The following is a 14,787-nucleotide window of genomic DNA, read 5'->3' on the forward strand; positions in this document are numbered from 1 at the left end:
CGGGTCACAAGACACCATCATGTGACACTCTGAAGAAGGCGAAAGACTTTTGTATTGTGACATGCTCAAGGCCTAAACACTCATCCGAGCAAATATAAGGTAGATTTTGTTAACCTGCCCGGAGAAAAACATCAACGAAAATAATTTGTATTTGTTTAACCAGTTGGTGGCGCTACCACTGCGATCAAAAATAAGTTGGCAGCCGTCTTCAGGGCCTGAATATCCTCAAATGTGAAAAATTTCGAGAAGATGGATCATCTGAATCATTTTGCAGGAACTTTTGTTGCCACGGAGAATAATCAGACTCTGCGGCACCATAATAGCCACGCCCTTCGAAGGAAAGTCACAAAAATAGGGATAGAGTAAGATCAATGTCTTGAGTCTTTTCTAGCCAATTTTCAATCAGATTCGTTAAAAGGGCACCGTGCAGTACGTCAAAATGTAAAAAATGATATTGATTGGCGCAAGGTGTATAACTGAATATAAACATATAGATGTCTTCAGGTACAGACTCTTTATGTACATGTGAAGTTTTGGATTTTTAGCAGCATGTGCAGGAGAGTTATTAAGCATTTTGTCCATTGCGGCGAAGGAAATCTAAAGTGAAAACTTTGAAGCCCCGCCCCTGTCACATAGTATTTCGGAAACAAAAAATTTTAGCCCCAGTGTTTGTCCCAGGTCTTCAGATGCTACAGACAGAATTTTAAGGCAATCAGATGAAGCCTTTAGGATCAGGGTGCAAAAGAATGACCCCTGTAAACATGCAAAAAAGGGCAAAAGTCGGACTTTCAAAAATTCATAACTCACTTCCTGTTCATATTAGACGTTAAAATATCAAATTTTTCGCCATGCCCGATGAGACTGCCAAGTTTGGTGAGTTTTTGTGCATGTTTCGGTGGGTCAAAAATGCGATCGAACAATCGGAAAAATAATAATAATAATAATTTCTACAAAAACAATAGGGACTTCGCAGCGGTCGCTGCTCAGGCCCTAATAATAATAATAATAATATTATTAATAATAAAAGTAATAATATTTTCTACAAAAACAATAGGGACCTCGGAGCCGTCGCAGCTCGGGCCCTAATAACAATTTCTAGAAAAACAATAGGGACCTCGCAGCGGTCACTGCTCGGGCCCTAATAATAATAATAAAAATAATAATAATTTCCACAAAAACAATGGGGACCTCGTAGCGGTCGCTGCTCGGGCCCTAATAATAATTTCTTCAAAAACAATAGGGACCTCGCCGCCGTCGCTGCTCGGGCCCCAATAATAATTTCTACACAAAGTCCATTGTGGTGACCCGCCCCCTTTTAAGTAAATTAAAAATGGCCGACTTCCTGTAAAACCTAGCTCATTGCTCCAAGAGACTTTTTTGTAGGTCTTGGTCTTATACATACAGTGAACCCTCGCTACTTCGCGGTTCACCTTTCGCGGGTTCAGTGCTTCGCGGGTCTAAAAAATATTCGGGGGCATTGTAGTTTCGCCGAGCGGCACGACGGGGCGCTGGAGCAGTTAGACGGCCGGCGTGCGCCGAAGAAGAGCGTGGGCGAAGAGGAGAGTGGACGAAGAAGAGCACGTTCCCCCGGACACGATCGGTGGCGACGTTTCGCGCAGTTTGAACCGTACCAGAGCTCCGGCCGGCGTGCGTGGCAGTTAAGCCGTAGAGGAACACCTTCCCCGGGCACGGGCGGTGCCAAGCGGCCCCTAAGTTTAACCGAATGGAAGCTCCGGAGGAGGAGGGCATGCTCGCGTCACAGTAAGCCGAAGAGGAGCACCTTCCACGGGCACGGGCGGTTCCAAGCGGCCCCTAAGTTTAACCGAATGGAAGCTCCGGAGGAGGAGGGGATGCTCGCGTCACAGTAAGCCGAAGAGGAGCACCTTCCCCGGGCACGGGCGGTTTCAAGCGGCCCCTAAGTTTAACTGAATGGAAGCTCCGGAGGAGGAGGGCATGCTCGCGTCACAGTAAGCCGAAGAGGAGCACCTTCCCCGGGCACGGGCGGTGCCAAGCGGCCCCTAAGTTTAACCGAATGGAAGTTCCGGGGGAGGAGGGCGGGCGTGTGTCACAGTTAAGCCGAATTGGAGCACCTCTTCCGCCCGGGCACGAGCGGAGCGCGAGGCTGTCAGTTATGAATGAATAAATGAATAAATAAATAAAGAATGCCACCTTTCATTTCACAGGGCACACCGGACAGCGTACCAGCAGGTAAAAGTCGGAGTAATTAAATAAATACAAAAAGAATGGCTGGGGAATTAAAAAATAATATGTTTTAATAATAATTTGTTTTTTTTGTTGTAACATGAATTTCACTCTCTCTCTCCCCGTATATATATATATATATATATATATATATATATATATATATATATATTTATAAATTTGCTCGGCCTGATGTGTGTGTAAAGTTTCACGAGTTGTCGTTCATATTTACAACCTCATAATCAGCGTTGTTTTATTGCCGAACAGTGCAATGCCACTCCCACAACCTTTCACGAAAAAGGACGAATTTCGTATTGTGACATCCTCATGGCCGAAACAGTAATCCGAGCATATATGAGGGCGACCTTGTCGAGTTGCACGGAGAAAAACATCCAAGAAAATAACTTGTATTAGCTTTTACCAGTTGGTGGCGCTACTACTACGATGAAAAATAAGTTGGTAGAAGTCTTCAGGGCTGAAGTATCCTCAAATGTGTACAACTTCGAGAAGATAGGATCATCTGAGTCATGTTGCCGGAGCTTTTGTTGTCACAAAGTACAATCGGACTTTTCAGCACCGTAATAGCCACGCCTTTTGCCAAAACGTCACAAAATTCGGCAGAGAGTAAGATCATTGTCTTGAGTCTTTTCTGACTAATTTTCAGTCGGATTCGTCAGAAGGGCACCGTGCAGTACGTGAAAATTAAAATAAAAACAAATTTTTGATTCCACTTGGCGGCGCTGTGTGTAAAACAAAATAATAACATTAAGATGTCTTCAGGTCGGGACGTTTTATTTACAGGTGAAGGTTTGGATTTTTAGGAGCATGTGCAGGGGAGTTATTAAGCATTCATTTATTTGTATTAGGTTCATTTTGTCTTCTTATTATTGATATTTGACTGATTCATTAAAAGCAGACATTTATGTTTTAGGTTAATTTTTTACCTGACATGTTTCGGCGAGTCTTTCGCCTTCTTCAGAGTGTCGCATGATGGTGTCTTGAGACCAGTCTTTATCAGCTGATGTTCCATGAGGGTGTGACTTACCTGTCAAAAAAATTAAAAAATCAGAGCAGTAAAAGAACAAGCACAACATGAACATTACAAATCAGCAATCACTGACCACTGCAAAAGGGAAAACCACATCATGGACCGGGAGAAGGGCAGGGTCATCCGCACAGAAGAGAACAAACTACAGCGCTGGATCAGAGAGGCCATTGAGATCTGCAAGCGAGGCATAAAAACCATGAACAGAGACAAGGGAGCCTTCATCCTCTCTACCACCTGGAGCAGCGTCTTGGCGGAGTGAATGGACAGCGGGGGGCGTGACTTGCCTTCATTCTTGTGACAGGTAAGGCACGCCTTCATGGAACATCAGCTGATAAAGACAGGTCACAAGACACCATCACAGGGTTCGAAGTTAACTTTAAAAACTGCTTGCCCATAGGGCAAGTGCCACTAAAATTTGCCTTGCCCGAGTGGCCAAATTACTTGCCCAACTTGGGCAAGTGACAATTTTTTTTCTCTTGCCCTGAGTGACTTTTTGTATGACAAAGTGTCTAATTACAAATTGCATGAATTTTTTGTTCGGACAGTTCCCGCCTAGAAAGAATTAAAAATACGTTACAATCATAAGGGTTGCTTATAGAAAAATGTATCATGTATTAACACATTAATTAGGTGTCTGCTGACCCAGGATTATGTTATTGTTATGTTATGTTATATATGAAAGAGAATGTGGAATGACACTGAACGATGGAAGGTGGAAGGATGTGGAAAGATTGTGAATGACATTGAATGATTTGGAATGACACTGAAAGATTTTGAATAATACTGAATGACACTGAATGAAGTAAAACTTTCTGGGAACGGGCCAATTCAAGATAGCTGCCGCACTGTGGGGGAGGCTTTGGTACCAAATTTGGAAAGAGACCCAAACGGTTGGGTCCATTTTATATCAGTGTGGGGGTGAAACGTTGGTCTCGGCGGAGCTGTCTGAATATTGGAGAAGTTAGAAGACAAAGTAAAACAGAACAATTAAAATCACTCTTCAAATACATATTGTTTGGTGGGCAGAGCATGATTTACAGCTCACCATTTTATTGCATGCACCAAGCATGTTATACATTTTTCTGTCCATGGGATGGCGTAGTCAAGAAAAATGAAGCATCTCGAAGCCCATTCGTGTGTGAAGTATTTCCCTGCAGGGCTTGGCTGCTTTATGGGGCTTCATTTTGCCATCACTAGTTTTAGATAGTTTTAATTTTTGAAAGAGCATTTTTGTTTTAGTATTAAGGTAGGCCAGAAATGGAATGAAATGCAGAGATAGAAATGACACAGGAAAAATTTGGCTAGAAGGGCTATAATTTTCATTAAAGCAGAGAAGAAAATAGAAACGACAAAAAACATTGATGTGTACTTGTCCACTTTAAGGTAGAACTGGTTGAAGTGAAATGAGTCACAAGATTGGAAAAATAGGAAATACAATAGAATTAACATGTTCATTTTTGTGATAAGAAATTTGTGATTAGGTGAAAAGGGGAAAAAAAAGAGAATTACAGGCTTTTCAAATAAAACAACCTAGTAATTTAAATTGGCCAACTTGTAAAATGGAAAAGAAAATTCTAAATTATGCACAGAAAGCATGAACGTGTTGGGCAGAAGGAAGGAAAAAGAAAAGAAAGAAAGGAGGAAGCAGTAAGTCTTGTTACAAAACATTAACTTTTCAGGACGAGTTGTGGTAGCAATGGAGGATCACGTGACGTAATAAGTCAAACATAAAAGTGTGTGTAGAAGGAGTTCTACATCAACATGCGTTTTACTCATTAGGCCGTGATACACTGACAAAATTGGACTTCAATAGAATTAATAAGCACGGGCGAATTCAAACAAACGTCAAAACTTTAAAGGGGCGCATTGTCAGTGATAAGAAAGAGAAAAGATATTGCCAGACCACTTTTCTGTAAAAACTTTCCTTGGGACGCCTCGGTGACCCCCATTAAATCCCTGACCCTTCATAGATAAAGTTGAGGCCCAGTGCCTCTCAGGGCTGTAATTTATGTGGCAGAGAAAGGTCCAACAAGCCTTGGTAATCTTTAAAACAGTATCGTCATGGCCATGGAATGGGTTGTGTATGTTGGAACTTGTGAAGATACACTACAAGATTGTATCGACAAAGCATCTTAACGCACTACCAAATTATTATAAGCCATTTGAGCAAAACAGTGACTGCAAAAAATGACTTCATTAGCCTGGGTTACTGCAGGAACCAGGGCAAAATGAATTCATTTGCATATTTAGTCACAACAATTTGGATTTCGTGGCAGAGAACCACTTAGAGTGTGATTAAGAGCTTTCACTGCTGCTTTAAGGAATCAAAAAATTACATTCTTTTCCCACCACATTCACATTGCACGCCGGCCTAATTGTCACAGGGACACATTATACTGATAAGTTGCGGTGCATTTCAGCCCAGCGTCATTTTTTCCCCGCATCATCTAGGAGGCGCCACACGACTGTGGAGCCGTCCAAATTATCACCAAACCGCGACTTGACCTTCCTCCCGACTGGAGGAACTCAGACTTGTAACACAGACCAGGTGCGCATTCCAGACTGATAAGAAGTAAAAGTGTTTGAGAACCAAGGTCGCAGCCTGAAATCAAACTGACTTTTATGCGATGGGAGTACTAACATTGTGATACCAACGGATAAGAGATTGTTAGGATAAGCAGGAAGAGCGTAGGCGGGTGTGAGCTAATTAAAATTTGGGGTTTCCCATCTTGTATGAGTTGTATGGTTACAATGTGGACTGACAGTCAAGATAAATGTTCATGCGTTCTGTCGACATTGGGCTTTAAAAACCACAACAGGAAAAGAAAAGTTGTGCATAAAGCACGTCTAAAATAGTTATTTGTGAACGCAAAATTCACTTAACAGAAAATGACACAATTACAATTGGAAACTGCCTCGCCTTTATATCGACACAGCGCAGCTAAAAGGGAAAATGAACACACCCCCACACGCACACACACGCAGAAAATCAACTTGACAATTTGATCCCACGCCAGGGAAAAAGGTACCAGTAATTGAACGCACAAATTGGGAGAACAAAGGTGCAAACATTGCTGAGGACAGGATCAGCAAATTGGCAGATGGCAAATCCTGGCTGCCTAATTCATTGATTGGAAAAGTAATAAGAGTGACACACGAGCATAACCATGAGTCAAGAGAGGGGTAGTATGATATGAAATTGTTCCCACATACAGACTTTTCAACAAAAAACTTTTTTTTAGACAGTGTTATTTGTTTGAGATGCAATATTGTTTGGTTGTAATTCATATGTTTTCAAAATGGATTAAGTTGTTTCCGACAACATATGTTGATGCTAAAACAGTTGGAAAAAGTGTTGTGTAATCAAATTGTCAGGTTCAATCACCTAAGCATTCACTGAACATAGGCTAAATGAATGGAAGGAAGACAAGAGTTGATCTTTTACTCGCGAGGAGAACGAACAGAGGTGTGCTCAGTTACATCTCCAAATTCGTTCTGGAGCACACTCCGCCGAGCCCTCTATTTTATTAGGGAAGTCCCTAACAATACAATGTATTTGCACTAAGGGATGAAGGGGGGAGCACCAGCAGGAACATGTAAACATCTCAGACACAAGAGGAAAGACAGACATCAATGGCAGTCATCCACTGATTGAAAAGGCAGATATGCCCTTTTAGTGCTCTGGTACTAAAGTCTCAGTCCTTTTGTTTCAGAGGTGTGTCTCAGCACACCTCCTTTGATGTTGCAGACGTTGATCCAGTCTTCAGGCATCCGCTTCTCTGTGAAGTCTTCTCATCCATATGGTCAAACATGGGTCACGCTGTGGAACAATTCTTTTGCAATACTAATAGAGTAAAATATGGGATAAAATACATCTTCAACCTAACACAAATTATCCTGACATTTGGAATTTCAAGAAGTGATTTGAAGTGAAAATTATGCATTTTGTGAATGATGTTGTAACAAGTGGGACAGTTGTTGCAAAATTGACTCAAAGCGTCATTGTGCATACAGTCTGCAGGACTTGTGGAACGCACTAATGGGACTGTTAAGGGCAGACTTATCAAGAATATGAGGGAAAAAAAGGAGACAATGACCAGACTGTGTTTCAATCACAGCAATGAGGATAGTGCCAGCCGAAGTTAGGACACTATCCCCTATCGACTCTCAGGTTCATCAGAACCACCAGCGACTGGCACATCAGTCCCAGTCCACATGGGAAACATGTTTTGACCAAAAAAAAAAAAAAAAAAAAAAAGACGCAATTACTGGCCAGTGTGTTCTGATCCACAGAGAAATCACGTCCGTGTGGGAGACCAACTCTTCTTCAAGGTGCTGAAACGACTTCGTTGGGACAAGTGAATGCTGAGATGGCCCTCGCCAGATGATTGCAGTGACCCCGACGGCAGCAAAGGTCGCGGGGCGTGGCAGCTGGATCCACCAGTTGCAGTACAAGCTTCTCCGGTTTCCAGCTAAAGGCCGAGCAACGCGAATCCCTCGAACAGGAGCCCACCTGAGTCACAATATCGGACCACACGCACATCGGAACCGCACAACCAGCCACAGATACGAATGTTGAAGCCACAGAACAAAAAGATTAGATATTGTTTGGAAATTAATGACGTACATAAAGAATTTTAGCCTTGATTGGAGAACATTACTGCATTTACATTTTTAATAAAATGAAACAATTATTGATGTTATGACCACTACGAAGAATTTGAAAGACAATATATCGGGATAATTATGGTTTTCATTTTTGTTATTTGTAGTCTGTTCATGTTGCATTATTCTTATGACAAAGATGATTATTAACTGCATGTTTGTTGCCCAAATGTACCATTACAACCTGATTGATGTTGAGAATGACGAATTCGAACTGGACAATGACAAACTCGAACTGGACACTGAAACCTAAATAACACATGGACCCTTTTGCCCCTGCCCCCACACATGTACACACATACACCACACACGAAGATCCGGGAGGTAAAGACGGCTGTCCCCTCCTACAACGAGGCAAGGGCCTCCATCAAGTCGCCGCAGAGACAAGCTCTGCGTGGAGACAAGCTCTGCGTGGAGACAGTTTTGTTATTTTTCACTAGGTATATTGAAGTTTTTTTATGTTTTATTCCCAAGTGACCAACATACCATGAGAATCTCGTTCCACGCCGGAAGGGAGGAGGGGAATTTTGTCCCTACTGAGGGTTTTCGCCCCTCCACGGATGACCACACTGTTGTATGATTTCATTATGATGATCTGTCTTAAAGCCGTAAGGACATGATTTAAACCCACAAACGGGGGAATGTGAGATGGGATGAGGATATGTAAATAGTTTGTGTATTTCTAATCATGTTTTTATACACTATTTGTATCAGTTATAATTGCGCACACACACACAGACACTCACATTATTGCTTTAGCACACACGCGCACAACTGGAACACACGCACACACTTTAGTTTCGAATTCCTGACTGACTACTGTGGTTGATTGCTTCCTGCCTGCCTGCTAGAATTTCAGACAGACCTCCATTGTCTGCTTAGGTTGCTGATAAAAGACCGAACGGGTGGTAGAGAGTGAGAGAGAGTGCGCGAGATTGAACTGGCAAGACGCCTGCTTCACCTCCTGACTTCCTCTCCCATTCGCGAATGGTCAAAAACAGAACTCTAACTGGTTTGGTCTGGATTTATGCCACCTTCAGTCTAAAAATGGCGTCAGGACGTTTTAAACCTGACAGTTGCCTTGAGATCTCCGAGCTCGAACTGCCCTATTCCCACCTTGATCACAAGCTCCCATGAACCACTTGGACAGGGTTGCCTGTGTCCTTCTCGTTGATGTCCTTTGTGGCTCCATTCCTTTTCAGTGCTCCTAAAACAAAAAAGACAAGAAGCCAACTTAGTAAAGCTATTTAATGATTGTGAAACCTTATGGGACATGCTGAAATGTCTTCACACCACAATCCCTTAAAAAAAAAAAAATATATATATATATATTACCGTATAGAACATCAGAAAAAGGCAGGTCTCGGCGCTTGTTCTTGCTACGATGTCCAAAGAGATTGTACTTCAGAGACAGAGGATTTGTCATGATGAACGCCATCATTGTTCTGACACTATCGTCCAATCCACCAATACCTGCAACCATTATAACATGGGTGTCACTCGATCCAGATAATCATCACACACTTAAAAATATTTTGGCAGTTAAACTGGGTATGATAAACGTCACAGGAAAGGAATTGTTGATTAAGTGAACAGCTTCGGTAACGCCATATACACTCAAAGGGCAAGAGCCCAACATTCTACCAAAATGATTATGATTAGGGAGGTAACGATTCACTCAAGCCCCGATTAGATTTTTGATTTTCAGTTCTCGATTTCGATTCGATATTTTAATTGTTTTAAGTTGCTGCCACGTTTGTCTCTGTGCGCTCGTGTGATGCTGCAGCGATCCACAAACAAAATATGTCTATACGTCTTGTGCATTTTGAATGGAACCAAAAAACAATACACGATGCCAAATTGTACTATTATTATGAAACTGCCTATGAGTAGTAAAAGAAATACTTGTAAAAATATTTCACATTTTTAGAGCCCCAATACATTCTTTTAAATATAGAAGGGACTGAAATCATGTGAAAATTGAGTCTTTTTCTCAGTTTCCGACTTGGGGTGAACACATTCGGCTTATCATAGTTGCAGTTGACCATCTTGAACTCTGAAGTCTTTCAACTCGGCCTTCCGAATCAGGGTTTTAGAGGTGGGGCTATTTAGTGATACAGTAGGATGGTTTGATCTCTGTAGCTCCAGAATCAGGAATGTACTGGGACTGGGGTTCCTACTTGGGTTTAGGGTACCTAATTTTATATTTCAAGAAATTAAATAATTATTTATAATTTTGAAGATAATACATTAAAATTTCATCATTTTCATACCTGCATTAGATCCTGCAGTAGACTCACAGACTCAACACGTTGGACGTACTCAAGGACCTTCTGCAGCGCCTCTCTTGGTTAGGAAGCTTTTTCTCTGTGACAATCCATGGGGAGGTGTAGATGGTACTTCGTCATCACAGGCTTCAGACTCGTCACTTGAGAAAACATCCCTGCAATGGATGCATAGACACTTGGGCATGAATGTCATTTAACAACAAAAGCTAGAACAAAAAGCTTTGCATTTAAAAGAATACATCTGTGATGGGGAAGCCAGGTTAAAGTGTTAATTTTATAATTATGTAATTAGCTGCAGGTTAGTCTAGTGAAGGTGTAATCACTTCTATTTTGGAGCATAGCTTTTGCTCTGTCCAATCATTGCCTCACCTGCTGAAACCCACATTCGGGTATTTTACAAACCAAAAACTTAAATACCTGTACAGCTCTCATTTTTAACTTATTTTCTCTAACCTTTACCCACAAAATTTGAATATTCAAAATAAAAGTACACAAAGAAGTCACAATTTTTCCACATTAGTTACTTACGTAGTTCCTCTCAAATGCAGCTCAACACTGCATTGAATTAGAGCTTGATAAGCCTACACACAAAACATACAAAGCACATTGTGGCATGATTCTGAATGAGCCAATCTAGCATTTCAACATCTGTTCAACTGTTGGAATTTTAACTATTATCTGACTCTATTAACCAACATTCATCCAACAATTATGCGCGCTCGTTTTGGACACTGCATTGAATTAGAGCTTGATAAACCCACACACAAAACATACAAAGCACATTGTGGCATGATTCTGAATGAGCCAATCTAGCATTTCAATATCTGTTCAACTTTCATCTTTAATTATTTAAATAACAGGCAACATTCAACAGTTAATATGTTTTGCTTTACTTACCCAAATCAAACACATCACAAAAAAGCCTTAAATGAGCGAGTGGAGTAGATTGTATTAATTTGAGTGAAAGCTTAAGTCTTTTGGAGAATTTTGGAGAGAGATCGAGGGACACTGTGTTTAGCGTCGTAGGCCCAATGCTAACAATATGTAGCTCGTTGTAAAGGTCCTCATAAAAATAAATAAAACACACAACGCTTATCAGTATTATTAAAAGGGTGATTATAATGTACTTAAGTTTTCCCCAAAATAATTCGAGTACGTACGTTGTTGATATACCCTCTGTGTTCTCGTCACTTATCATTTTAGCATACTGTGTTTTAGCTAACGCACCAAGCAGTTTTCCAACACAGGCAACCTTGAAAAATTACAAAACACATTGTAAAGTAAGTCTAAAAAATGAGAGCCAGACATTTACCCAAGATTAATTAATTAATTCAATTATCGTTCGGGACTCACCGTGCTTTCAGCTCTTCTGCCGCACCTCAAAGACCGCGTAGCTTGCATTCGCTCCTTTTCTCACAGTTTGAATATGCTGCCTTCAAAAGAATCTGTAATTTTGACAACTCCAACTTGAATCTACAAAAATCAAGCAATAAGGTAGAAATAACTTCAAATATACTTTGAATAAAGATCTTTCACAGCATACAGAATTAATAAAATAACATTAATTAATAATGTTGATTTTGTTTATTAAAAAAAAAGTAACTGTGTTGACTGTTGGATGTGGCTGACAATGCTGGACCTGCCTTGTCAAATAGTTCATAGATGACAATCTTAGCTGTCTGGAATATTATAAAATGTTATCTTGTCCCTTAAGGGTTATTAAGTCACAGTTGGGGGTACATGTAAATTCACAAAATATAACGTCCAGCCTTGTTAAATTTAGCATAGATAAATACATGAATTTAATTTTAATTTTAATAAATCAATCAATCCTCTGTACTGCTTCTTGTCCTCACAAGGGTCCCCGGGAGTGCTGGAGCCTATCCCAGCTGTCTTCGGGCAGTCGACAGGGTACACCCTGAACTGGTTGCCAGTCAATCGCAGGGCACACAGAGACAAGCAACCATCCGCTCTCACACTCAGACCTTGGACCAGTGACCAATCAACCTATCATGAATGTTTTTGGAAAGTGGGAGGAAACCGGCGAAAACCCTAGCAGGCACAGGGAGAACCTTGCACTTCTGTACTGTGATGCGGACTTGCTAACCAGTCCGCCACCGTGCCGCTTGTTCTAAAGAGTCCCAGAAAATAAAAACACCCGTCCCTTAGTCAAAAGCGGAAAAAGTCCAACAACAACCCGACCATAATTTGCATTGTTCCATAAGTTAAATCAATGTCAAACCTAATAAAAGCTGACTTCTGGTCCTCAAAAATCCTACACTTATTTTAGTCCTTTCACAATCTCGCAGCATAGGCTCCATGGCCATGTCTCTATCGTTTTGGCATCCATTGAATAGTTCTACTGAGAATAGTCTTCGGGTGGTTACTATTAGCATAGCATGCATTAAATATCAAAAAGGCTCCAGAACAAATTTTCAAACCCATGCCCGCTTAGCTCATCTATAACCCATACAGGACCCAGACATGGTTGACCAGCTCTAACCTATGCCCACTTATCCCACACATAACCCAAACAGGACCGATAAATGGTGACCACTTCTAACCCATGCCCACTTAGCCCACACATAACCCAAATAGGACCCAGACATGGTTGACCAGCTCTAACCCATGCCCACTTGGCCCATATACAGCCCATATGAGACCCTCACATGGTTGACCAGTTCTAACCCATGCCCACTTAGCCCACACATAACCCAAATAGGACCTATAAATGGTTTCAGTAGTAGATTCAGTAGTTTTTATCATTACAGCATTTTCCCCTCTGTATAATGGACAGACATTAGGAGTGTTTCCTTACACTTAGATACGTTTATACTGTGTATATTTGCATGCTTTTTATGAATGTCTGCTGCTAATGTTATACATTAACGGCTACATTACGCCGCCGACTCTGTGTGAGCTATATCTTTGCTGCTGTAACACCTCAAATTTCCCCATTGTGGGACTAATAAAGGACATCTTTATCTTTATCTTTACCAGTTCTAACCCATGCCCACTTAGCCCATACACAACCCGTATTGCACCCACAACATTTGCCCAGTTTAAGCCCATGCCCACCAATCCCAGATGGCGCCCACATGGAACCCTGTACCATTGCCCACTTCTAGCCCATTCCCACTTGGTACCCAGGAATCCCGCATTTACCCCATTTGGGGCCCAGTTGGACATGTTGGCTGGGTACAGTACTTTTATTCTTGCAGTATTTTTATCATTGCAGTATTTTCAATCATTCAGTATTTTTTTTTATCATTGCAGCGTTTTTATTTATTTCCCCTCTGAACCATAGACAGGCATTAGGAGTGTTTCCTTACACTTGTATATGTTGTGGGCTGTAAGTGTGTATATACATGGGGATCTGTGTATATACGTATATACTGTGTATATTTGCATGCTTTTTATGAATGCCTGCTGCCAATGTTATACATTAACGGCTACATTACGTCGGTGCCACTGTGTGATGTATATCTTTGCTGCTGTAACACTGCAAATGTCCCCGTTATGGGACAATTAAAAGACATCTTTATCTTTAGAAATTGAAGATTCACTTGCGAGGCCATTTTCAACACGGACCTTTCAAGAGAAGCTATATCGTCCAACACTCGGTCAGTGCTGTCTAAGTGCTTTTCTGTATATTGTTTGTCCACCCGTGGTGTCATAAATTATGGTATTATGAGGGGGATTTATTCAAGTAGGACGAAGTAGGACTTCATTGAAGGCCCAGGTGTGAAATGCATGGCCCTCCACTGGTTCAAATAATATCTAAAACTAAATTACCAGTTACATGTGCAATTTCAATATTCAACAATTATCTCAACAAAAAAGGACAATCAGAATTTTTTTTAAATGCACAATAAAACAGAAAAGCCATTTCCGGGTATTTTACAATTCAGTCTTCATTGGGGAAAAAACATTCAACAATTTGCTTTTCTTATTTAATACATAGTTCAGCACAGCAGGTGGCGGACAAGCACCTTAAAATGTCATTCGCCTACACAAGGAAGAAGAACATGCCCGAGGCGCTCCCGTGTCCTCGTCTTTCGGTCAACCTGAGAATAATGTTCTTGAGGATTAAAGTTTATAAATGTAAGTATGATGTGATTTTTTATTTTATTTTATGTTGTTGAACAGTGTTTTTGTTTATTTTATAATATCGTCATTAAAAGGCTGTGGCGGTTGGAGAGTCAGCTTCGTGTTAGGGCGTGTTAAAGATCCCGATACCCACACTACACCCTCATTGAAGTATATACGAGTAAAATTATTCGAGCGCGCAGCCAAAGTATATTGTCCACAATTATTTGCGGACTTAACCAAAATCCCATTGAACTGGCGATGTTCGGTGGAATTCTTGTGCCCATGCTGAAAAAAATTCTCTTCAAATGTACATATCGAATTATGACATTATGATAAACAGTTGCATGTGTGCAATTTCGGTCACTCTTTTAAAGTCACCTACGTGTTTTGTCCCAGTGCAGCTAGCGTACTTAGCGACCTTGTGTGCATGCGCCGCAGATTGTGAGAGCGCCTCAAATAGTACAAATGAAGCTATAGCTTGTTCCGGTGGGT

Source organism: Idiotropiscis lumnitzeri, unplaced genomic scaffold (assembly GCF_059441095.1).
Source record: "Idiotropiscis lumnitzeri isolate Australia: NSW breed Sydney's pygmy pipehorse unplaced genomic scaffold, RoL_Ilum_1.0 HiC_scaffold_99, whole genome shotgun sequence".
Lineage (NCBI taxonomy): Eukaryota > Metazoa > Chordata > Actinopteri > Syngnathiformes > Syngnathidae > Idiotropiscis > Idiotropiscis lumnitzeri.